This window comes from Zootoca vivipara, chromosome 12 (genome assembly GCF_963506605.1).
Source record: "Zootoca vivipara chromosome 12, rZooViv1.1, whole genome shotgun sequence".
Taxonomy (NCBI): domain Eukaryota; kingdom Metazoa; phylum Chordata; class Lepidosauria; order Squamata; family Lacertidae; genus Zootoca; species Zootoca vivipara.
This window is the reverse complement of record NC_083287.1, coordinates 42,000,049-42,027,200: the sequence shown is the minus strand read 5'-3', so window position 1 is coordinate 42,027,200 and position 27,152 is coordinate 42,000,049. Positions and strand designations below refer to the sequence as shown.

General features: G+C 41.9%; 1 protein-coding gene and 1 long non-coding RNA gene across 5 annotated transcripts in view; both read left to right on the top strand.

Annotated features, from left to right (window-relative positions):
* The window catches only part of LOC132592866 (uncharacterized), a 31,836-nt gene extending 5,140 nt beyond the window's left edge, over positions 1-26,696 (top strand). Inside the window, exon 2 of the long non-coding RNA XR_009558421.1 lies at positions 23-26,696. This is a non-coding gene — a long non-coding RNA (uncharacterized LOC132592866). The remainder of the gene's footprint in view (positions 1-22) is intronic.
* The window catches only part of PARD3 (par-3 family cell polarity regulator), a 568,363-nt gene that overhangs the window by 261,369 nt on the left and 279,842 nt on the right, over positions 1-27,152 (top strand). The gene's annotated exons all lie outside the window — the stretch shown is intronic.

Here is a 27,152-nt window from a genome sequence, read left to right as displayed (position 1 = left end):
TGAATTAAGTTTGCAACCTAAGGTACTACTGTATTGGGGAACAGTGGGTGCAGAAGTTAATTTGCTGGCTAAAGTGGCCCTAGGTCATGGCCACTGGAGAGTGAACAACAACAGACACTCCATGTCAAGAGGTTATGACTAACTTCCTCTCAAGTATCTGACAATATCTACTCCGTAAGTCAGATTGCTGGTGAAAGACATCATTTGGTCCAGTTCAGTAAACGTTATGTGGTGATGACAATGGAAATAACAGACATTTGTTGATGCACTTGCTACTTTTGAGCATAGTTTTTTTTAGTAATTTATTTTGCCCTGCAAGATTGTCTTTGTTTAGTAATTTAAAGCATCTTTCTGCATGAGCTGCCTTTTAGCATGACAGCAAGGGAAGAAAATTGATTTGCATTTGTACTTTCTGAAAAGACAGCTTGAAGGAATTTCATGCCAGAGCTATAGAAGAAAAAAGTTCTCTTCAGAAGTAATATATTGAACAGTACTTACCGGTACATTCAAAAACTATATGTATTTACCAGGAATCAAGTTTTTGGCCCAAACCCCCAAGTATTCTATGCTTGGTTGGTATGATTGATATCTCTCCTCCCCTGACATCCAAACATACGGTAAGGAAAAAGTGTGGTCTGAAATGCAGAATGTAATTCACCACTTTTTGATTTAAACACTTTTGTAGGACTCCAAAAGAGGTAAAACGAAACATGGAAATAACTTTAAATAGATGTAGGTAATATAGACATACATGTATTGTTACAAACATGATTTATATTCATCATAATGTTTCTCTGCCAGATCTTATTCAGTTGCTTAGAATGCCTATATTTGGTCTCAGCTAAGTAATTCTTTTGCATGAAAATATTGTTTGTCCTTACATTCCATTCCAAGATGATGATATATTTGGATAGTTCTGGAGCGGGGGCATTAATTAGCATCCAGATGCAGCCTCCCACTCATTTTCTAGTCATTCAAATATTTTTCATATGTGTCTTACAACTGCAACTATTTTTTTAAAGAGTCCTTGAGCAATTTTTAAAGGAAAGGGGTTTTTCAAGGACTTTGTAACACACTTTTGAAATTCCCTTCCTTTCACATTGAGCTGTCATTCATAATTCTTTGCTACTGTTGCCCCTTGATCGGTCTCTGTTGCTGTTTCAGTAAAGTTTTGAAATTTCCAAGTTTTCTTCTATTCCTTTAATAATCATATCAACCAGTAAGGCAGGAATCACCAGCATGATATCCAAATGTGCCAGTGTGCTCAGTGGCATCTTCTGTAGCACCCACAAAAATATTAATCAATATTCCCTTAAGAATCAACAATGCATGGGAGGCTATTTGTTTTTCCTGCTCAGTTCCTGCTTGCGCTGGCTCAGCATCTCCTACATTAAACAGAGGTCAAAAACAAAGGCCCAAACTACTTAGCTATTTACAAGGCCTAGATGCATAGAAATGCCAGGAAGACCACAAAGATGATGAACCTCCTCCTATGGAAAGTCTATTCTATAACCCTGTGCAATCCCTAAAAGGTGCTGCACTCTTGAGGAAAGAGTGAGAGCCTGGGTGGAGTCAAAGTCTGCCCAAGGCAATAAAATAGCTTAGTTGAGTTCCAGGCTTGTTAGGAACACTTGTATGCTTGATGGTCTTCTCCACTTGCCTGATTATTCTCGCCCTCCACCTCTACCGGCTCCCGCAGCCCCGGGTCTGAACAGGATACCTCTTGAGTTCTTCCCTGAACAAACACTCATAATGTGGGAAATAGTTTTAAAGACCATGAAAATGTTTGTAAACTGCCACCCCCCCCCCCGTGATTCAACTCAGCTCTAGATATCTAAAAGCATGTCTTTTAGGATTAAGTACAATGTCATATAGGGACCCAGGTGGCGCTGTGGGTTAAACCACAGAGTCTAGGGCTTGCTGATCAGAAGGTCGGTGGTTCGAATCCCTGCAACGGGGTGAGCTCCCGTTGGTCGGTCCCAGCTCCTGTCCACCTAGCAGTTCCAAAGCACATCAAAGTGCAAGTAGATAAATAGGGACCGCTCCGGTGGGAAGGTAAACAGCGTTTCCGTGTGCTGCTCTGGTTCGCCAGAAGCAGCTTTGTCATGGTGGCCACATGACCCGGAAGCTGTCTGCGGACAAACACCGGCTCCCTCGGCCTATAGAGCGAGATGAGCACCGCAACCCCAGAGTCGGACACGACTGGACCTCATGGTCAGGGCCCCCTTTACCTTTACCTTTTTACAATGTCATATAGCATTTCAAAATTCTAAAACAAGATTGTAGTGAAAATCATATTTTGCCGATAGAGGCTTTCTTCCTGATAAACATCTTTCCTTCAATACCTTTTGTGGCGCTGCAGAGGTGAACACAAAAACTGTGACGTTCACTTTTGTGGAGTAGCGGCCACTTGATAATATGTATGATGTGTGATGAAGTGGGTTGTTGTCCATGAAAGCTTCTGCTACAGTGCATTTGTTAGTTTTGAAGGTGCCACGGGACTCCTTGTGTTTACTGCAAAAGATTAGCATGCAGCTATCCTGCATTTTTTCTCCAGATGGCACAGGCCGGGGGCTACATATCTTTTGGAGATGGATCCCATTGGAGCAAATCACAATACACACAGCAGCATGGCCAATTCCAATGGGAAGATAAGAGCTTGAAACCCTGTAAATATAAATAATAAACACCTGGTAGATGAATATTCTAGCTTTCAAATTAAGTTTCTAAGTGCCTCTTTTGGTACACAGTGGTTCTAAATCATCCTTCTGTATGCCACAATAACTTCATGTTCCAGTTTAGAATGCTTGGGCTGCATAAATGCAGGGCCATCTCAAGCAGGTCGGGCGCCCTGGCACTGAGGCGCGGAGATCGCTCCGGCGCCCCTGCCAGAAAGCATGGCTTTCCACACGGTTTTGCCGCGCAGTGCACCCCCTGCCGGCCCAGCGCCCTGGCGCCCCGCACCACCGGGACTACACCTAGAGCCGGGCCTGCATAAATGTTACATATTTAAAGCACATGACTTCCCCCAAATAATCCTGAGAATTGCATTTTTAAGGGTTCTGGGAATTGTAGGCCTGTGAGGAATAAAGTTCAGTTGTTCCCAGGATACTTTGGGGAAAGTCATGTACTTCAACTCTGCTTTAAATGTTTGAAGTTTATGTAGCCTTCTTCTCTTTTCTCCTCTCAGTAAATGTATGATGCTTAGAAAAGGAAACTGTTATAAGGCCTTGAACCCACTTGTTTTATTTCATGTAGTTTATATCCCACCTGCCCTGTCTCCCACTCGTTGACTCAGTTCTTGACCTCAGCTGGATTATTATTGAAGGCCCGAAATAGATTGTGTTATAAATTGCACAGTTCAGAAGTTACAACAGAGTTTAGGATACATGGATAGGCATAAACTATAACATTGTCACAACCCCTGACATGCCCCCTGAGCTCCCCTTTTGAAGGGTCATTTGCTTGGTTGTCTTCCTGAGCCACTGGGCAAGCAAGTGGGCACTCCTATGAATAAACTGGGTCTGCTTTTGTGCCATTGTAACCATTGCCACATCCCTGTCCTGCTCCCAATTTGCTCTAGCCCCAAGGGTGAGGAGTGCTTTACTGTCATGACGTGCTACTGGAGTCAACTCAGGCAACTCTGATGCTTGGTCAGGGCGTCAAATACCTCTAAGGCAGGGCTATCCCCATGACAATCTACTTATCTGCCTCCACAGTATCTAGATCAGGGCCTCCCTCAGGATCCAATCTTGCACCCTTGTCCCCTTCCTCCTCTGACCAGCCCTGTCAAGACATCTCCACAGGGTTCATAAACATCCCCCTTTAGTCCATAACCTGCACTAAATCCAAGTGATGTGGTGATCAAAAAATATTTTCAGTGTCTGGTATTTCTGAACTACAAGACAGCAGAGTGTCCCCACTCAACAGAAGGTAGCAGTGATGGCTTTTAACATACACCATTAGAACTGCATGGTGGCAGCTTTGGGAGATGTTAGCTGTTGGAAAAAGTAAAGGAGGAGAGTTGCTGGCTGTTGTGATTGAGAGCATGCCAGAGATAGTCTGACTTAACTGTTTTGTCCTCTGAAGCAGCCAATTCCCCTCTATTGCTAGATAATGTCCCTCACCACTTTTTGTCTGACTCAACAGGCATAATAATAAGCTGCATGAAATGCTTTGTAAATTAAGATGGTGCTCCCGCCAAAACAGGCAACGAGCGCTAGAAGAAGAAGGTATAAAATAGTGGTCATGTTATTGGGGGGGGGAGGTTCCTGGCCTGGTAAAATTCCCCCACAAACCCCTAAACTATTATAAGGCAGCCACTTGGAGAGGGGACTTTCTGCAAATTAAATAAATCGGCTTCAAGAACTTCCTAGCCCCGATGCTGCAGCCACAGCTGGGGAAAGGAGCGAGCCACTGCGTGAAGCCAAGCCGTCCGGCCAATTAAAGGCAGCGGCAAGCTCCAAAAGCTCGAGGGGCCGCAGCCCCGTGGGGTAAAAGCCCCTCGGGGAGGAAGAGAAAGGCAAGGTAAAGAGGGGAATTAATCGGGAGTAAGGCTAAAGGAGAAATCAAAGAAAGGAAAAGGGGAATAATAGAAACAGATCACCAAGCGGAATCGTCGAAGGTAGATCGCTCTTTCTCTCGGCTCGCAGCGGACACGTTGCTAGTGTTCTGATGCACGTTCCGAAAGAGGAAGCTCTGGGTCACGTGCATAGGTATATATATATAGGTCCCTTGATCCGTTTAGCCTGTGTCCCATTGGCCTGATTGAACCCAGCATCAAGGGACCTACCAATTGGGTGTTGTGGCTATCCAATCATACCTACCCACAACACAGGGTTTGGTTGCCAGGTCTCACCGCAACATGTGCCCTCTTTAAGGGAGGACCCAATTAACTTTATCTCCCCCCCCCTCTTTTTTCTTCTTTTTGATGGAAAAGAGCAGTTCAGAATGCAGGGGGGGAAACTGTTACTGGAGTCTGTGAGGCCATCTTCTTCATGATGGCTTGAGACTCCCTACTGATTAGAATAACCCTCTAGTCATCTGTGTCATCTGTGGCGCTAATTTAAAGGCCATAGTAATGTCACCAAACAGCTGAACAGCGGCTGAAAAGGGAATCTCTTTAAAGCAGATTTTTATCTGCACTTTATTAAATTTTTCACAGATATTTTCATCCTGCCAAATAAACAAGCAAAGCCATGAAGTGATATGTCGAAAACATTTGAATGCCTCAGACCCCCCCTTTAAATATCTCTCCATGGGCACTGAGCCCAAAGCCAATCTCCCATCTCTGTAGAGAAGATTTGCTTTAGCCGGCACGTTTTTCCCATTTCCAAAACCAGACTTTTGTAGTGCTTTGAAGTTTTATAGTGATAATATTTAACACATTGCTCCAAGCCAGAGTAAATAAAATATCTTAAAATAACCACAGCCCTTGCAACATATCTATTTGAAATTAACTTTTAAGAATCCAGAAGGATAGTGCCGATTATATTACTTTTAATTAAATATTCCATTTTTATGGATGTATAAAAGCTGCCTCATCCTAGTGTGGAGTAGGAGCTAAAAAAAATCTTGGAGTGGGCATTTTGCATGCTATGAAGATAACAGGCAAATGTGATTCTGATGGGGTGGGTTTCCTCATGTCTCTGTTTTAGCATTAGGCCTACCTTCTCTTGCCATGTGGGGACTGAAGTCGCAGGTTCAATCCTCATCATCTCCAAGAACATTGGCGTCAATATATGCTAACTCAGTGTCCTGTCATTTTTCCTTGACCTGATTTTTAGAATTGGTGTTTGTTTCAGGATATTAAATGCACTGTTGACTCCTGGTTTTAGGGGGCTCTTTGCCAAGATGCTTTCCGTTGCCTTTCCTCCCTCAGTGAATCTACTGCCTCGCTGCAGCTGGTCCAAGGGTTCTTGTCAGTGGGCCCCATGGTGGGGAGATTCCTGACCATGCAAACCTTGGACTGATTAAATTCCTCTTGAATCCTATACGTAGGATTGGTTTTGGAAAAAAAATTACATACATCTTTCATTCCCTTATATGAGCATTCATAGGATACTTCCAAACGTAATCTCGTAAGTACCAATTGAATGCCTACTAATTGACAGTATCAGTTCTTGCTGTTTTCCCAGCTGTCTTTGAGCATAACAAATAGGAATATCCAGCATTCTGTAGTATGCATTATAAGAATATTGCCAGTTGCCATTTAACTAAATTAGATCTTTCTAGCTCTTCAAAATATTTTTTTATCCTTTTGAGGGGGGAAAACAAGACTACAACTGTATATCCATTCACTGGATCTCTGTTTTGCAGCTACCTCAGTTTATTTCTTTTAAAAAGATCTTGATTTTTTAAAAATTGGTTACTCTGGGGAATAATGCACCTACTGAGTTGGATCCAGACATGCTGCTCCACAAATAGAAGAGCTTTTTCTCTTCATGGAAAGGACTCTGATCCAGGGGAGGCTTCTGGTGGAGGAAAGAGAGGCAATTTTTGCCTCTTTCTACCTGGAGCCCTCAGCAGCACCTCATGAGAAGCTTCTTAGGGGATTTCAAACAGCATTTTTTTTGGGGGGGGGAGGGAGATTAACCAGCAAAAAATATATTCCCCCCACTTCCTCCATGGAACATCCCAGGAGTAGAACCTCTTTAAGAAAATCTGGATCCAAACCTTTAGTTTAGGCTTGGATTAGGCCAAGAGCCCATCTAGTCCAACACACTGTTATCACAGTTGCCTACCAGATGCCCTTGGGAAACCTGCAAGTGAAACCAGAAAAAATATAGTGGTTTCCCGACCTTTCCCCCCAGAAACAGGTATTCAGCAGCATTGGAGATAGAACCTAGCCATACTTAAAACAGTGTACAATAAATTCTCTTGTGATTCTCAAAATTCTTAGTTGAACTAACCGTCTAATATTTTATTTGTGAACAGCCATGGTTATTTTAGTGATTTAACACTCTCCACTCCTGTTGGTAGCAGCTACATTGTGCAACAATTTCTGTTCTTTGAAGAATTATCACTTATTTGTGTTCAGCAGGTTAGATGCACTTCTCTGCTGTTCTGTTTATCTTGGTAGCTTTTGAAAACAGTGGAAATTATTCTCTAAAGGAGGTTGGTCTGTGTTCTTTGTTCAGCACCCAGCATGACCTGTCTTTTTGCCTCTAGCTGGTGATGTGACCACCCACCCCTTTACAAGCCAGAGGTTATTGTGCTTTGCTGTTTAATTCCATGCAGAAGTTTCCACCTTATGCAAGTTTGCAACATGTCACATATTTATATGCTTGTTTGGGCAACAAATGCTTTCTTTGTTTCACATTACTCATTGCCAGTGGCATAATCATTGAAAGCACCTAAATGTTGTTAATGTAACAGGTTTGGCCTGATTGTTATAGTTCTTAGGAGAAAAAGCATATAAGGTTTTTAACTTAGGACTTCTTTGTGGGATTGAGCAGTTTTAACACCGGTGAAGGGCACTGTACACCACTTGGTCTGATGCAGGAGTCTCCCTTTTCACTTTAGTGATACAGGCGGCTCTCCCATCAAAGTAAATAGGGGTGATCCTGTGTCATTCAGGCAAGGTCCCTTACTAGTTTCCCATGTCTGGAGCTGCCCAGGGGAACAAAGGAAGCAAGAACTGTTAAGTTACCGCAAAGCAAATACCCTCCTATGGAAGCACATACCCTTTTGCCTCCTATAGATGCTCCTATAGATCCTCTTACCCTGGCTCATTTCATATTGATACATTTTTGAAGCACTCATGTCAAGTGCACCATCTTCACCTCTCTGGACATGTCAATTTCATAGAGCGTTAGGGAGCACCTTATAAGGTTCAGAGGTAACGGTCTGAACATTTGTGACCCAGAGTTTGTGACTGTTTATGATCTTATGCAAGAACAATGCTTACAGATAAGCAATCTTTCTTTCTTACATTTAGATTGAATCCCTGACTGTGTTTCCCTTTTTTTCTGCAGTTACACTAGAAGTGCACATATTAGATTTTAAGGTAATTGTAGTGATTGGAATCACTAAAGACTCTCAAAGAGATTAAAGGACCAATAAAGTTATTAAACTGAAAGGAGGGAGGGATCTCACAGAATATAACCTTGGAAAGCATGGCGTGCTTTCAACTGATACATTAAACATGGAAATGTATCTGAGAGAGAACAACTAAAAATGTCCAGATAGCCGAATCACAATCAGTTCTGTCATGTTATAAATTACAAATGGATTTTATGCATCACCTTTTATTTCATTTGCACAGTTTTTAAAAGAAGGATATTTCCTTTGATCTGAGATATTACATTTCACAGTGTGGGGTGCTTTAATTTTCTTCCATTTTGGAAAGATTGGCACTGGCAAAAATCCTTTCTCGTACCTCTTGCTTGTGCCAAGAGGAAGTCCAAGGTGGTTGTACATCCTGTATCTTAGATATTTCTACACTATGTTGGTAGGATAAAAACGGGTTTAGAAATGTATGCATTTAGATAAACCATGTTAAGCAATAAGTATTTTGTAAGAAAATACATTCAAAAATGCATATTTAAAGATACAGACATACCTTGGAGATTTTGCGGGTTCAGTTCCAGAACACCACAATAAAGTGAATATTGCAATAAAGCACAGCACACTTTTTTTTTTTGTTTCCCAATGCATAAGATGTGTGTTCCATTTTTGGAAAGCCACTGTGGATGGAGATTGAGTTTGTGTGTGTGCTTGTTTGTTTTTTGTATTTGGAATTTTTACTGAAAGCTGTTTTGAGGGCTCTATTGGAAAAGCAGGATATGCATTCCTAAGTAAAAAAAAATTAAGCCTCTCATACTTGTCAGTATTTTGATAACTCTCTATGCTGTGTTACTGCTTACATTTTGATGCTTAGATCATACAGTGGAGTTTCAGTCACCTAATTGTTCAGATTTGATGTACAGGATCTGCAGTGTTGCAGTAAACATGTGAACTGCTTTAAAGCTTTTAACACTCTTTTTTGTATAAACAACTTGATATAGATGTTAAAAAGGAATCCCTGTGAAGCGTTTTGGCGGGAAATGCTATCTTGATCACACTAAGCACATTCTAGTCTTTCTTCCTCATTTAGTTTTGAATGCTCCAGGGGGAATGATTTTCATGAGAAATTTGTGTTGGTAATCGCAAACAGACATAATTCTGTAATTTTCTCATGAAGTATTGGCTAAAGTTTTGGCTTTAATGACCTGACACTTTTCCAAAGAGGAACACATTTTTGTTCAAACTCCAAGAAAAACAGCATAAACAGCACTGGAGTTTTTTTTAAAAAAATTGCTCAACATTTTAGAGCTATTTTCAATAAGCAGAGCATATAACCTATCAATTTGTAAAAATATAATGAGAATTCAAGCCTATTCAACCATTTCATTAATGTTCTGGTGGAGGCTGGGTTGCTTTCATCAGTTGCTCTAAGATGATATTTGAGTATAAAATTGCCTTATGGAAATAGCTGAGATTCTCGTACAAGTAAAAATGTGAAACTAGTTCCATCAGAGCCCTTGCATGCCTGGGCATGAAATCTGAAAATAATGCAACAACTTTCTCAGATGAATAGTCTCATATATAGTCCCCATTTGGCAGTACAGTTATACCTTGTGTTGTGTCCGCTTCATGTTGCGTCTTTTCACGTTATGTCCCGCGACAACCCGAAAGTACCAGAACAGGTTACTTCCGGGTTTCGCTGCTCACACATGCGCAGAAGCGCCAAATTGCACCGCGTGTCTGTGCAGATGCAGTGCTTCAAGTTGTGGGCATTTTGCGTTACGGATGGGTCTCTGGAACGGATCCCGTCTGTAATACGAGGTACCACTGTAGCTATTAAATGGTTATTCTCTCAAAAAGAAACAGACTTGTATGAGTTTCCATATGTATGTATGTATGTATGTATGTATGTATGTATGTATGTACCGGTATGTAACAGCTTGTGTGTATTGGGAATTGATATAGTAATTTATGAATACATATTGTTTACATTCTGGAGGATACAGGTACAATATTTGACATCTCCAGGTAAAGATGGAAAAGGCTTTTGTCTGAAACCCTAGAGAGGTGGTGCCACTTGGGGCATATGATACTGGGTTATATGTCCACAATGGCCCATCTCTTTTTTATCTTTATTTGAATTGTCTTTCCTTCCAGTGATCTTGTGTGTGTGTGTGTGTGTGTGTGTGTGTGTGTGTGTGAGAGAGAGAGAGAGAGAGAGAGAGAGAGAGAGAGAGAGAGAGAGAGAGAATGAATACCATGGGGTCAGTTATTCCTTGTAACAGTTTTAAGATGCCTGCAGTTTTTAATAACTCCTTTTCTTTCAAATGCATGCTGTTAGTTTTCTTTGAAAAGATTCAGCTGGGAACAAATGCTAGAATCACATCCTGCTTCTATTTCAGTGAATTATTTTTCAACTTTGAAGGCCCACACTAGATTTTTTTTTAAAAAAAGATGTGTTTGAAGAGAGAAGGAAGGACACTGTTTGATGTTCAGTGATATTGTGAAGTCTCTTTGCAGTGTTTTATCACTTCCCAGTAAATGCGTAAACATAATTATTGTGATTTTTAGACTTTCTTATCAGGCTTTAGGGGCCTCTGGATTTTCATTTGACCTTGCTTTAAGTAGTTGTCTTTTTTCCTCCTTTAAGGATTTATCTTCACTTTCTTAAAAGACAGTAATCCTTTTACCGATTCCTGGCTGTTATGGAAGAAAGACAAAGATACAACAAGTATATGCCCTTTTCCTTTCAACAGCGGCCATGAAGAACTTGTGATTAGCTTAGAATGCATAATATTTGACCTAAGCTGTGAGAGGATGTCATTACTTGATGGGAGATTCAGGACAGATAGCAGGAAACATTTCTTCATAGAGTGCCTCGTTAACCTATGGAATTTGCAATCACATTCAGCACTGATTGCCACTAGCTTAGAGAACTAAGGATTGGAAATTCATGGAGGGTGGCAGCTAAATGCTACCTCCAGGATCAGGAGAATGAGAGACAGTGGAGGGCGCTATTGTCTTCCTGTCCTGCTTGTTTCCACCCCACAAGGCATCTACTCGAGGTAACCACTTGGGGAAAGAGGATGCTGTCCTAGATAGGCAGGACTGCACTTACATTCTTGATAACTTCATGGCTGAGTTAAGATTTGTTCTAGAGATTTCCTGGTTCACAAGTCAGACTGTTAGTCACTAAAGCACACCAGCACTAGCCAACTAAGCATATATGTAGGTAGCATGCCAATGAGGCAGGTCTGGCCTCTCCCATGTTAGACTGCCTATGCAGCTCTCAAACTGAATGCCTGTGGTGAGCAACCACAATGTCAGAATAATTTAGGAAACAATCCTAAGTGAAAGCCATGATTCAGTGGCCAGGCCATCTCTTGTTCCATAAATGGCACAGGGGAAAAGCCAGAAGGAAGCGATCCAGAGAGGAAGAAAAATCAGCACAAAATGCAAGCAAATCATCTCTTGGTTTTTGTTTGCATAGCACAAAGCCTTCTGCCTTTATACTGTTTGGGTTATAGGGCTAGAATAGAGATATTATACCATCATATACAAATCATGCTGCCATTCTACTTGTCCCATCTCCCTTTCCATAATCAGGCTCTTAGAGTCACTCACATATCTGTACTGTGTCATAGATTTGTCCTCGTTACTTGCAGGTCATAACATTATGTGGTTCATGGAGTGTAGTAGGTAATCCACTCCACTCCCTGAACCACCCACCATTTTGTATCTAAGTTAACTTCTCCAAGCCACACTTTTTTTCCCTTCCTGGCTGTAGTTGATGGAGCATATGGTCTAGTAAAAAAATAATGTAGTTCACCCAGACTGAAAACCTCCCCACACCTGATCTGCAGTTGTGTCATTCTCTTCCATTCAAAGGCTCAGGGAAGCTTAAATGGAGCTTCTGTGATCCAGACCATCTTTTTAATGACGTTGTCCAGAGTAAGTGAGACTTCTTTAGCTGTGTAAAGAAACAGTACATTGTAAACAGTACAATGTACCTTCAGACAGTTTCCTGTGAAAAATGTAGGTGAGAATTAGGACAAAGTTTGCACCTCCTCTAGAAACATTTTGTTTCACCAGTAGTCTCATGGCACTTTGAGAACCCTGGATTTTCATTTCAGCTCTGGTGTTCTTTTGCCCTGTGTTTTCATGCCCTGGTTTATATTGAAAATGTGCTAGGACACCAAACATCACTAGCATTTATCGTAAGTCATATATATGGAAATGGGCCATGAACTTATGGCAGTTTCTATTTTGAATTGATATTGCCTTCAGCCAGATCTCCATTTCAAACTATAAGCCTGAACTCCAGATTGAAATCTGATGTCACCTGTTGGTATTCTTTTTTTTTAATGAAAATTGTTGGGAAAATGCTTCTGCATATGTGCGGTTAATTCTGCCCTCCTTGTGCTTGGGTCTAGAAAGAGTCAGGATTGAATTCCTTGTTAGTCCCTGCATGCTGTCATTTTGTGCAGTGGAGCCTGAGAACTGATTACCATAGTAACAATGTTTTAGCTTGTATAGCTGCAAATGTTGTTAATGGTAATAGAATTATCTAGTTATTTTAAATCCAATTATGTTATTAGGCCATCCAGTCCATTCTCATACTACAGCATGTTTTACTCTGCCATCTCTATCTTTTTTGGGGTGTGTGCTTGTGTATATTATTGAGCTGCATAAATTCCCTTCTGTTCATTTGAAGAGGTTGTCACTGCTGGTCAAGAATTGTTTCACTTTGTGGTCACCTTCACAGTGGAGTGGGGTTGGGGTGTACATAGGGATCTTATAGTGTTAGGTGAGATCCCCCCCCCCCAAGTTCCTGCCCTGCTTTTTAAAACAATTGCTCATAAATCCGTCTCTTGTATCAGGTCCTATGTCTACACGAGTCAAGTCTAGCATTCTTACCAGCTGTGTAAGAATATGCTTCATGTGGAAGGGACTTAAACTACTTGAGTTACTGAAACAATAATCTTTACCATGTATGAAAAGGCAGTGTATGCCTACATCCCACAACCAGGGAAAGGATGTGGGATCTGTGACCAATCAGATGTTGCTGTACTATAAATCCCACCATCCCTGAGTATTTTGGTAGCTGTTTAGAAGGGAGTTGGAGAGCTATAAGTCTGGTCTAGGGATTTTTCTTCTGCTTCTTTATTCCCCTTATAAACACTTTAAGTGTCATGATAGCCCCCTGAGCAGTCCTGGGAATTATATGCAATACGAAGTGGTCGCCAATCTTTAATGGGGAATTTGTTCATAAAGCACTTCTACTAATAGATTCCAATGTACCATTTTGGAATTGCTTACCTTGGCTGATCCAGCCTTGAGAAATTTTATCCCCAGAAGAATTTTGATGTATCCTGTATACATACTGTATATTCCTGCATATAAGACTACTTTTTAACCCAGGAAAATCGTCTCAAAAGTCGGGGGTCGTCTTATATGCCGGGTTGTATTTCTTATACGGCGAGTATATCCCAAACTCTTTATTTTAACTGGGAAAGTTGGGGGTCGTCTTATATGCCCAGTCATCTTATATGCCGGAATATACGGTACTATGTTGATGTATCCTGTATACATACTCTTTTGCTCCTATCCGTTTAAAGCAGGGTGCTATCCCAAATGTACTGATTTTTATATCGTTTGCAACCCCACCACAACTATTTTAGGATGTATTTGAAACTCCTACACAATTAAAAGTAAGAATATTTTTTTAATTCATTGTTCTCACTTCATAGATCCCCAGTAAGATTCATTGAAGAGTTTATCCTTTGTTGTGTGAAAGAATTCTACAAGCAAGATTTGCAGATGTAGATGTAATTTACCATATTTGAGAGAAGTAGCAAATTATTGAGAAAGATTAATTTAAAATCCATTGGGAACTTCCCTCTGGTATTCATGATTCTGTGAGTACTTTAGATTTCAAAATACTCAATGTTTCTAATTCACTGTCACAGCATTTCATATACTGTACAGTACAAGGAGATACAGTACAAGGGACGTGGGTAGCGCTGTGGTCTAAACCACAGAGCCTAGGGCTTGCCTATCAGAAGGTCAGTGGTTCGAATTCCCACGACGAGGTGAGCTCCCATTGCTCAGTCCCTGCTCCTGCCAACCTAGCAGTTCAAAAGCATGTCAAAGTGCAAGTAGATAAATAGGTACCACTCTGGCGGCAAGGTAAATGGTGTTTCTGTGCACTACTCTGGTTCATCGGAAGCAGCTTAGTCATGCTGGCCACATGACCCAGAAGTTGTACGCCGGCTCCCTCAGCCAGTAAAGGGAGATGAGCGCCGCAACCCCAGAGTCGTCCGCGACTGGACCTAACGTTCAGGGGTCCCTTTACCTTTACAAGGAGATAAGTGTGCAAGCAGCAAAGTATGGGTCACATTTTTTCCAAATGTGACGTTAGATAAATACGGAAAAGAGGAATTGAACATACATTTGTTTGTAGCCTTGTCTCTAAAAGAACTCCTTGCAATTTCATCAGGATCCAGCTGATTCAGTTACATTCTAGGGCTCTAATGTGTACACAGGAGTGTTATACAGTACAAGCATCCTTTCCCATGACTCATACATGAGTAGCTCCCCGCTGCGTAGTGTAGGGCATCCAAATTTGGATGGAATGTTTCCCAAGACAATCCAGGCAGTTACAGAGTGCTGTGTGCGTTCATGCATTGAATTGCTGTTACCTTGGACAATGCACTTTCCGGTTAACTTTCATATCAACAATATGAATGAAGACAAATGACATCCAAGTGAAAGACAGCAGAGCTTAAGAAAATATTAATCAACAGAACACAGTCATTTTTCAGATAAGCCTTAGCCAAGTGCAGCATTCAGATACCCGAGCACAATCCAGATATATTCACCATGCTGTTCTGCCATCACCCTCTAATGTTGTCTTTTATGGGTTCTAGCTTTCCCCACTGGGTTTCTAAGGACGCTCTCTGCATTTCCTTTCACTGTGAGATTTTGGCTTGTTCTGAGCTTTCTGTGATTATAGAAAGTTTAGGTTACATTTTCCCAGTATATACTATAACAACCTTCTAAGCCAATCCACTGATTTGATTAGATCCTTCTGGACTTTATCATAAAGAGTTACAAGACGGTTGCATAGTTACCAGAAAGGAAGAAAAGAATATCCAGCCTCCATAACTTCGTGTCACCATCAAGTTTTACCACTTTGGTTTCCATTTCCTCATCTAGGTAATTAATAAATCCATTAAACAGCCATGGCCCCAGTCTCAATCCCCGGGGAAACAATTAGTAACTTCTCCCATCTTTCCTCTAACAAGGCTTTTAAAACACTCCATTGGCCTAAACTACTTAGAAGTGAGTGTGAGTTTTTATTGCCCTCAACTTACCTATGTGGAAGGGGGACAGGAGGCAGGGCTGCTTTTAATCAATTTTATAGATCTTTGTTGCATTGCATTTTATATTATTGTAGTATTTTAAGCTACACGAGTTTTCAAGGTTTTTCTTGGAGCAGGGAAGAAAGGCAAGAATTCAATAAAGCGTAGAACCCACTAGGACAAAGAAATCCTGGCATAGGTACTAAAGGATTTTTGTTTTGTTTGGGTACAAGGTGTTAGTGTTATGGAAAAACAAAGAACATCATCTAGAATATAACAAGAGCACTGAATCAGACAAAAGGTCCATTTAGTCCAGCATTATGTGGCTAACCAGATCCCTAAAGGAAGCCTACAAGCAGGATCTGAGCTGTCTCCACCCCACCCCACCCCACCCCCTGTGATTTCCAGCAACTGGTATTCAGAGGCATACTGCCTCTAACACTGGAGGTGGAACATAGCCATTGTGGCTAGGAGCAATTTTTATCCTTATCCTCTTCCTTCCCTGGAGGTTCACGAATATTCAGGAACCCAGGAAACATATTTCCATATTTCCATAATGTACAAGGACTGGGGCCCAAAGAATAGAACAAGTAGTTTCACATGCACAGGGGACTTTGGGTTTGTATTTCTTAAAACAAACTGGATTTGAAATTAAGCTGATTTAGTGGTGTGATATGGGATCTATTAAGCAAAGAAAAAGGTCCCACTTGATCTGTTTCTATTGACTGTCTAGAATGTCTTTTCTGTACTCTCTGTACATTGCATTTTCTTAGCATGGGAGTGTAAGCTTGCTTCTTACATTTTTATTCTGGATTGTTTGGGAACATTGCCATAACATTTGCTCCCCTCTCCTCCAACTAACTTTGGGCATGTCTATCCTTTTGTAATGCTGCTGCTATAAAGCAGCAAATGAATACGTACCTGGGAGCAAGTCCATTTGCATGCAGTGGGACTTAGGCATTGCTCTTAATGTCATTGCTCCATTTCTATGGCTAGACATTCTTACTGAGCAAATAATACTTAACACAAAGGTGTATTATGGCTTAGGCCAAAATTTGCATGTCATACTAAGCCAAATTATGACTTAGTGCAAATGTGTGGTTTGCAGGCTCCTGGAGAGAAATTTCCCCTGTTGCTCTATTGCGGTGCTGACCATGTTTGGCTTGGCTTGTTGTCCAAACCCAGACTCAGGTTTAGCTTTCCCAGGCAAACCACATTCTGTAAACTATAGAATAAATTGTTGTTAGGCTGGAAAGAGAAGGATTTGATGTTTGGTTATCATGGGAAGTCAGCTATCTTCTGCTGGTTGAGATTATGGAGATCTCACTCACTTTCACACACTGATGCTGTTTCTGTCTAATAACAACAGGGAACATTATTCATTACTAGAAAAAGTATTGACCACTCTCATTCCACAGAAATTGTTTAGAGGATACCTCTTAGAAGGCACATTCTAGCCCTCCTAGAAAGAAAGTTGTGAGAGACTGACTTGTATTTTAAAATGAAAGCATAGTGTCCGGGGCATGTACCCAAGGCACCACTGGATGACATCATGGCTTCCATGGGCACCAGGTTGCTGTCCATGGGTGTAGCCAGGATTTATTTTAGGGGAGGGCAGGACTTCTGTTAGGAGATGCAATTGGTCAGTTAAGTATTTTTATTTATTTACTTGATTTAGGGGGGCAGCTGCCCCCCCCGGCTATGCCCATGTTGCCGTCCCCTATCCTAATGCAATTTTTCTGTGAACTTGGGCATTGCATTTTAGCCTTGGGAATTCCAGTTGTCCTTTGATAATCTTAAAATTAATATGGTCCATTAATTTGTTACCAGGAAAGTCACTGCCTGTCCAGCATTATCATCTATTGGAGCCTTGGACTGCTGTTGATTTGTGATTCCCTTCAGTAGATGGCTATAACTTAACCTGAGCATGTTAACTTAATGAGTGTTTAATTAAAACCCACCAGTAAAACTGCAAAGATGCAGACAGTCTTCAGCTCCCATTAGGGTGCTGTGCCTAGCAATCAGAGCAGAAAAAATAGTGGAAGTCTTTAGTGAGATTTCAAGAAGTTGTTTGCCAGAAATTGATTCACTGAATGACCTGTGAAGGATCTAATGCAGGCGTCCTGTGGAGTTAACACTCTGATTTTAAAGATGCATATCTGCCACCAGAACCCCTTTGCACAGACAAAAGGGAGTTTATATACATAATTGTGTCAATTTTGTCATATTGGAACTGAATGCTTGATTTGTAGTATTGCTGTGAATATTTTGTGTGTGCTAAGCAGCTCTGTGATTGGCAACTAAGATGGTTATATGCCTATGGCATGGTGTCAATAGGACTACCTAGGTCAGACTTCCCAAAGCTGGTGACCTCCACCGCAAACCTGAAGCAAACACATGCACAGGGCAGTTTTGATCCCAGTAACAAGGGTAACTTGAAATAGTTTGAAAGAGGGGTGGTGATTTGGGAAAGGCGGCGAGGCTGCAGCATCTCGGAACACTAAACTCAGAACTCCAGTGGTGTATCTGTTATACGTTAAAAGATGATGTGAACAGAGAATGGCCAAGAATCTAAGACAGAGGTCAGCAACCTAAGGCCCATGGGCCGGAATCAGCCCATGAGGGTCACTTAACTGGCCCATGAGCCGGCCCTGAACTGAGCTGATCGCTTGTCAAGTCCCTGCGCGCTGTGCTAAAATGGCACAGTGCGGTGCCGAAACTCTCTTTTGCGGCTCTGGAAATTGCTTCTGTACATGCACAGACGCCGAAAATCGCTTCTGCGCAGGCGTGATTTTCAGCATCTGGGCATGCAAATAAGCGATTTCCAGCACCGCAGACATGCACAGACGCAATTTCCGGTGTCACGCTGGGCTGGCCCACGGAGGATTTCCGCAGGAGTGATCCGGCCCATTCCCAGTAAGCCTTGCCGACCCCTGATCTAAGACAATCCTACTGGATCAGGCCAATGGCCTATTTAGTCCAGCATCCTGTGCTCATAGTGGCTGATCAGAATTATTGCTCTGTGGCATGTGCTAGGTTCAGGTTTGAGGTGGCTCTGAGCAAAGTACATCCTCAGATTTCTCTGTTGGTGACCTGTGGTGGTCTTAACCTGGAAGTAGTGTCTGACAGCAGCACTCTAAGTGGTGCCAAATGATGGTGGAGGAGGGTGCAGTTTTAATTTATCACAATGCCCTGGAGCAACACTATGTTGGGGGATTGGGGGGAACAAAAGTGGCAGCTTGACTCAGTTGTTGGTGTTGCTTAGGGCACAGGGCCAGGGAAAGCACTGAGGAGGAGGAGGGGCAAGGAAGGTGCGGTCCCTTTCAGAGTTCTAGGCCCCAGCAGGTGCCCAAGGATACTGGGAGCTCACACTAACCAAGTTTCCTGAGTGTGCCACACAGCTCTACCAATTTTATGTTTCAGTTGCAGCACTGCTCCCAGTCAGAAATGTGGTCTCCCAAGCCCATATGCCCATGTGGAAAGAAGTGCCTGCACAGTGCTCTGGATCTCAGAGACTGATATTGAGGAATGTATTGTAATTTTGTAAATGTACCTTTGACTCAGTGGGGGAAAGAAAAAGCTAAATTATAAAACCAGCAGCTGTAGGCTTCTTCACTAGGGCAGCTATGGGGACTGGAGGTATAAACCCTGAAGGCTAACTCATTATTTCAAGGTGTAAGATTTATGTGTTTGGCCTTGGAGTTCCTGGATTCATATCCTGGTGTGGTGTTGGGTAGGATGGCAGCTGCCAGGTTTGCAAGGATTTAAATGTTGTAATGTTTCTCTCTTGCTTTACATTCCAGAGATAATTAAAGCCTTCACCTGCGAAGGCCTGTTAGCGTGCAACAACTGGGAGCGAAAGAGTACAGAACAGAAGACGGGTTTTTCCATTCTGCATCGAGCAGACTGAGATGCGATTAACTTAGCAAAATGAGTGGAAATGAAAACTAAATTGGATTTTAAAGATTCTTTCAGTTTTAATAATAGAGCAGAGTGTTAGTGACACAGGAAGGGAAAATGGTTTTTAAAATGGTGAGTGTTATTTTTATCTTGCCACTTTGCCCTTTTTAAAATTGCAGAGTTGCAGGAAATTTAGAATTATGGCAGACCTACCAGGGTTTTGACCCGTCCAGGATACCAGAATCCTGACATTATTAAAACATATTTATTTTGTGTTTAATTATGTTTTAATTAGAAATGCTATTAATTTCCTAATGACATCACCAATGACTCTATTGCAGGGATTTAAAAAATGAGAAGTGATTTTTGAAAAATACGGAAAGGCCATTTAAGTAAGGTCATTTTCAAGTGACAGAAAACAGAACACAAAGACTTCTAGCTTACGTCTAGGTTTACACAGGGGAACAGAATGAAACATGTTTTTCTGAAGTTAAGAAGAAGAGAATTGTTGCACTATGACAGAGGTTTTCAAGTTAAGGAACAAAGGAGTGCTTCGCTTAAAAAAAGGAAAAAATAAGAATGAAAGCCAGTGTATGGAACCATTTGAAAGTTGCACTAGGGGTGCATTTCGCTTTCAAAATCCTAACATATTTTGTATTCACAAATAATAGGCCATGAATGAATTGGGGTAATTTTAACTTTGTTCTTTGAGGAGGCAACGTAAATTGCACGTTTTCTGCTTTATATCCATAAATGAGCATCGGTTTCTGTATAATTCCTTCTCTTGCGTTGTCTCCGTGTGCCTAGAAAGGTCATAAAAGCCATCTATTATGCATCTGTCTCAGTGCTTCAGACTTATACAGGTGATCTCTTTGAGTTTTGTTTCCCTCTCTGTAGGGATAATCTTTGTGTCCCAATGACATATGTTCAGTGTGGCTTGGTTTTGCCATATATTTTTTTAATCACTAACTTAAATAAATGCTTTTGTTTGTTTTTACTGAATAACTTGTACCCGTTGGACTAGAATGATAGATACATACATACATACATACATAGACAGGTTCTACATTAGTGCAAGCAGGTGAACTCAAAAGTGTTCTATTTATAGAAGGGCTAATGGATGTGTTTATCTTGACCTACTTTTTTCAGAGTATTTCACTAAGAATGTACCTCAGTTGTGTGAATTCAGGGCTGCCAACAGATTCCTTGTCTCCATGGCTTACTTTCCTCTTTTATAAAGATTCAGTAATGTTATGCACTACAGAGTATGCTTTCCTAGTTGTTTCTCAGGTGCCTCATCCGTTTTCTGCACGCTTTTGCCTTGCGTTCACTTGCAGTGAATAGGAAGTGTGGCATTCCCAAAAGGAGAAAGTTGTGCCTAGATTCAGAAGCAGCTGTGGGGTGGAGCCACAATGCTAGCTTCCCAGCAGCAGCAGGAACAGTGTCACTGCCAATACTGGAAGGGGGAGCTGTGTCTACCAAGGCTCATGTGGTGAGGTGAGGCAGTCACATCCGGTTGCAGATCCAGCTGCATCTGCCACACCTGGTGGCGATGAGTGGTGGCAGAGGAGGCAACTGGGCACAGAGAAGCAACAAAGCATCCTGGGTTGGCTCTGGTGGCCATTCATCAGCAGAGCCAATTTGGTGCACCCATACCATCCCAACCTCCCCAGTGCCCTGCCCCTCTGTTCTGGTAAGCAGCAGCGACTATCCTGCACCTATCAAACAACTTATGACAAGATTCCACTTCACAGCAGTGTACTTATTTACATGGTACTGTCTTCTAACCTTGGAATAGCAGTAGCTGCTTAAACAAGCAAGAAACAGATGGATAAGACAGGATCCAAAGAGCCTGTTCACACATTACTTGCAAGTTGTAGAAATCACACTATTCACTTTTCCTCTTCTTATGGTAGTATTGCCTGGTTTTCAGGAGCTCAATGAGGGCTTTAGGATGGGCTGCTGCAACTCATATGGCTGCTGTGGGGAAATTGTTCTGCAGTGGCTTCCATGATGTGAAATTCATACACGATGTGAAGTTCATACAGTCCCAAGTGCTGCATTGTATATAGTACTAGCTGGCCTTGGCGTGTGTTGCTGTGACTCATCCATGTGATTCCTCCCACCCTGTGCTGATCCATGGCGTATCATACTCCCTCTTCCCCCCACCCCCAGCTCATCCCTGTGACTGGCCCCACCATGTCCTGACCTATCCTGTCCCCTCCTCCCCCCAACCCCCACCGAGGCGAGTCAGTACCTCCATTTGGCCTAGTCTGTAAAGGCTTCGGCCTAGTATGTAAACGGGAGCCAAGGTGCTGTTGCGAGGGAAGATTTTATAGGTGCATTACCAGTGTAGCCGCCACTAGACGGCGCTGGTTTGCAACCTGGTTCTTTTCCCAGCATGCATTTTCATCTGAGTGGTGTGTTTTGAAACACAGGGTTTTGGGGTTTTTACCTGGCACAGGTGTGACATCTGTCTTTGAAAATGGTACTCTCATATTCGCATGCGGCATTGTGTCAAAATTTAAACACAATCGGTCAAGCGGTTTTGGTGAAACATGGATACTAATGGACATGGCCAGTTTATATTTTTATATATATACTGTACATATCTAGAAGCTAACCAAAGCTCAGGCCTGGTTTCAGTGGTGGAGAGTATGGGCTTGAGATCTAAATTGTTCAAAGAAGCAGAGCAAAAAGCCATTTTGATTCCTTTTTTCTCTGTCACTGCTGAGGAAGAAACTTGGAAAACATAACATCTCAGGAGAATTTAGTACTTTAGCTACATACATGGGGCGTAAATGAATGATAAATTGCAGTGTAACTAGATACTGCCCCCATATATATTTAACCATTTGTCCCATGGTAATAGCAAAACTTAATTTATTGACCCTCCAACAATTATTTTGCAGGCATTAATTTTAATAATTTCCAGATGTTAGTATACAAATGTGTACACCAGGAATGTGCTATATAAGCTGTTACTTCAGGACAAAGTGACCTGAGGCCACTGCTGGAAGGTTTCATTCTCTTTTTAAGCACTGTGTGTGTGTGTGTGTGTGTATGTGTGTGTGTAAGAGAGAGAGAGAGAGATGTGGTTAGAAGTGTGTTTGCTTTGCATATTCCAGTTTAACATGCACAATGTTTGTGTTCCAAAGAAAAAATCTAGAGAGGCAAACTACTTACTTTATTTATTTCTTTAACTTTATTTTTTGGATTAAATTAAATTCTTTTCATCAAAAGATTCCAGAACATTGCACAAAAGTGTGGATAAATAGTATCTATACCAAGAGTGCCAGTGTGGTGTAGTGGTTAAGAGCAGTGTACTCGTAATCTGGTGAACCGGGTTCGCTTCCCCGCTCCTCCACATGCAGCTGCTGGGTGACCTTGGGCTAGTCACACTTCTGTGAAGTCTCTCAGTCTCACTCACCTCACAGAGTGTTTGTTGTGGGAGAGGAAGGGAAAGGAGAATGTTAGCCGCTTTGAGAATCCTTAGGGTAGTGATAAAGTGGGATATCAAATCCAAACTACTCCTCCTCCTCCTCCTCCTCCTCCTCCTCCTCCTCCTCTTCAATAACAACACAGAAGTACAATTTAAAATCAACAAATCAATATAACAAAATACAAGACAAAATTAAAACCCCTCAAAGCTTAAACGAAAATTAAACACAATTCCAACAAAACCAGCCTTGCAGTTTCTATTTAGGAAATTATGTAAATAAAATATTTCTTTAAATGTTTATTTATAAATAAAATTAGTTATTAATACTGTGCTGCAACGGCATAAAATATGTGCATGAAATAATAAAATGGTATTTTCTTTAATTTCTGAATTGTTCATATTCTTAGAAAGAATTTTGCATTGTAAGTATGTTGTATGTATGTTGTAGAAAATGCTACAGTGCCTGCATTAATTAGTACATCAAAGCAATCCTCATCAATTGCTTTTCATATGACTTTCCTTTCTCCCCTTACCAGTAGATGTCACTTTTGGGACTGTGAAATCTATTTTGTTGATAAGGCATGTAAACCCACACTTTTAAATGATTGTTTTACAGCTGTGGATTCATCTGTAAGTGAGCTGTAATGATGATTACTCCCCCTCCCCTAGTTTTGTCTCAACAGAATAACAAGCAGTGTGTGTAATCTTAAAATTGATCAATATTTTCTGCAAACCATGAATTCTATCAGGTGCCTGGAAGAAGGAAGATAGAGTTTATTTTGTTGTTGTTGTTGTTGTTGTTGTTGTTGTTGTTGTTGTTGTGTAGTCATTTAGTCGTGTCCGACTCTTTGTGACCCCATGGACCAGAGCACGCCAGGCACTCCTGGAATATATTTTTTAGGATAAATCATCCCTTAAGCACACTGAATTTGAAAAAAAGTATTTTTTTAAACTGAATACTTGGTAAATACATCCCAATTATTTTAAAGAAGCAGCAGGGAATAGTCTGGGTTTAGTCTGCAGAGAACATTACAGCTGTAGAACATCTTCAAGGTCTTCTGACTTCAGTTTTTTTTAAACTGGTAGGGTGGATCTCACTATGGAACTGAAGGCAGTTAGGAAGCACTGTTGAATTCCTCAGTGCTGAACTGCAGCTCAGTGGCAGATTATCTGTTTTGCATGCAGAAGGTCTCTCTTTAAATCCCTGCCAAAAACAATCACACACTGTATAGAACCAGTACAAAATATAGATGATAGAAAAGCAACATGGAGCTGATGCACATGGTGTGTGAGCATTGCCACCCACCCCTCTTTGGAAAAAAGTGGCACTTCTTTGCCCTCCAAGACACCCTGGCTTGTGGTTAACATGCCTTCCTGTTTGCTTCCCAGTCCTCTCTTCCCTGCATTTCTCTCTCTGAATGACCCTGCTGTACCTAATTATTTTTGAGCACAAGATTTGTATTTCCTGATGCAGAACTTGTTTTATATACAGAGCCTTGAGAGTCGCTGACTGTGGCTGGCTTGAAGTGAGCTTTATTTTGCAAGATCTGAAGAGCAGTCCCGTGGAGCTCATTATGTGAGTTTCACTACACAATAGCACTTGGTAAAAAATATTCTAGATAATTCACGTTCGGTGTGTTCCTTCTGCAAGGTCTAATGCCAAGCCAATAAGCCAACTGTCTTTTGTTACTTGGAATACACCCAAGCCTTCACATATGTATTCCAGATCTTGTGTTTGTGGGGCTTTCTCCTGTATGTTGAAAGGAAAGTGCTTCCCCGCCTTTTGTTTTCTTTTTCTTAAATCAAGCTCTACTCTGCTCTGATTAAAAACATGTATTTTTCTTGTTTGCTTTGTTCATAAGGAGTGTGGAACAGTTTCCTATTTCCATTCCATCTTGCGTAAGCTTTGTGATTATAGCCTTGCATGAGGTTCTCTGTGAATATATGTGTAGAAGTTCATCTTAGGAGTTGGCTCCTATTCACTATTGGATGTATTGCTAATACAATGGGAAACCATCTAATCAGTAGAACAATTATTGTTATTTACTACTTATTACTATTACTACAAATTTTACATCTCACTTTTCCTCCAAGGAGCATATGGCGTACATAGGTCTCCCCCTCCCATTTTATTTTCACAACATCTCTATGGGGTAGGTTAGGCTGAGAGGCAGTGACTTGCTTAAGGTCACCCAGTGAGCTTCATGGCAGAGTGAAGATTTGATTCCTCTTAATAGGCATCCCGAAACCTTCTTATTAAAATAAGGGGGAATTACAGAAAATACAAACGAAATTAAAAAGGGGTACCCCGCAATCAAAATGGCGCTCCCACCAAAACAAGATGGTGCTCCCGCCAAAGTTAGCTGGGTGACGACCTCCCCTACTCGAAAATAAGGTACAAAAAGGTGATCGCGTTCATGGCCCCAGGAAATTCCTCACCTGCCTCTTAAGCAGAACAGTTGCAAAAAACAATTCACTCAGAGATGGAACTCTCCGTGATGCCCAAAAAACCATCGGCTGCCCTATAAAATTTCCAAGCCCCAAAGCTGCAGCCGGGACCAAGAAGGAAAAGGTACTGTGCAAAAGCCCACTGGCAATTAAGCAGGCAGTGGCAAGCTCCACAGAAGCCCCCTGGGGCGAAAGCCCCTCTGGGGGGAATAGAAAGGCAAGGAAATCAAGGGAATTAACCAATGAGGGAAGAATAACTACCGGGATAATCAAAGGGGAATAAAGGAAAAAGATCACCAGCAGGCCCGGCTCTAGGGGTAGTCCCGGTGGTGTAGGGCGCCGGGCCGGCAGGCGTGCGCTGCGCCTGCCCACTAGGGCGGGGGCGCCGGAGTGATCTCTGCGCCACGGCGCCAGGTTGCCCAACCTGCTTGAGACGGCCCTGATCACCAGGATGATCCGTCGACGGTAAAAAGGCTCTCTCAGTTGCACAGAGGACACGCTGTTTCTGTTCCAAATACACACATCGAAAGATGAAGCTCTGGGTCACGTGCATGGGTATATATAGGTCCTTCCATGTATTTGGACTGCGCCCCATTGGCCAGATTGAACCCAACATCGAGGGACCTACCAACAGGTGTTGTGGATAACCAGTCTTACCCACCCGCAACACAGGTGGTCAGTCTCCAGGTCTCACCGCAACACATGCCCTCTTTGAGGGAGGACCTGATTTCATGGAAGGACAATCAGAAGTGAAAGGTGGAATATTGCTCGCTGCTTCTCCTCTGCAAACACCTTTCACTCCTAGGCTGTCTTCACCCTCCTTTTTTTAACTAGGCAGTGTCAAGGAACTGCAGTAAGTGAACCTGGAAGGGCATTTGCAGAGGAGAATAAATTAATGTGGGAAATGTTAAGCATTCCCCTGTGAATGAATTTTATCATGGGTTGGGGAGCATACCTTTGCTGAAAGAACTTAGAATTCTTCCCTTCCAATGACTTGTTTATTAGCATTCTATGACCTTAAGTAATTTTGCCATTTTTATAAGAAAGTAACTGTATGAAAACTGACATAAAAAGTGTGACAATTGTGAATCTTTTCCTAATGGGTGAGGCTTCCTACCCCCCCACCCCGCCCCAGTTCTCATTGTCTCCTTCTTTTCTCAGCTATCTGTTTCTTTTCTGGTTTTGTTTTAGTTTCTTTTAGCTCCTCGGATCCTTCTCTTGATTGCCTACCCTTTAGTCCTTGTCTGCTGTCTCTTAGTTTCCCAAACTCCAGGGCCATTTTCTCATCCAACTTCTTCATGTCTAAGTACCACTTCAATCTCTAGCATTATGTGTTGAACAGGGGGGTTTCCTGACCAGAGTGGGAAAGGGGAGATATACACGCCTACCCACACACCATTAAAGGCAGTTGTATCATCTTTGACGTCTCTGATAATGGTGGCACACTATTATTATTATTATTATTATTATTATTATTATTATTATTATTGCAAACATTCTTTATTATTATTATTATTATTATTATTATTATTATTATTATTTAAAAAAACATAAAGGGTTGTTGTGAGGGACAGGGGATATCGCGAAGTCCCTCCCCTCCTGAGTTCAAGCCCGTCCCCGAGCAAAGGGGAAAGCAGGGAGAGTTCCGATTCCAGTGGGGAAGCAGGAAGTCGTGTCCGAGGCTCAGGCAAGGTAGAGGAGCCAGGGTCCCAGGTGGGACAGGAAGGGGCAAGTAAGGGGGGAAGACCCATCCCCCCAACTCCAGAATTACGCAGGAAGAGGAGGGGCAAGAGGATGGGTCTGCCAAAGCTTTTGTGTTGGAGAAAGACGCGCCAAAAGCCATTAGGAGGTTCTGAAACCGACTGACAACATCGCTCCGTGTAAATAGCAATGACTTGAGCACTGTAAATACGCAGCACCAATAAAAGAATAAAATGCAGAGCTGCGTAGCGTCGTTACTCTGAAGTAGTCCACTCCGGCCACTGTGACAG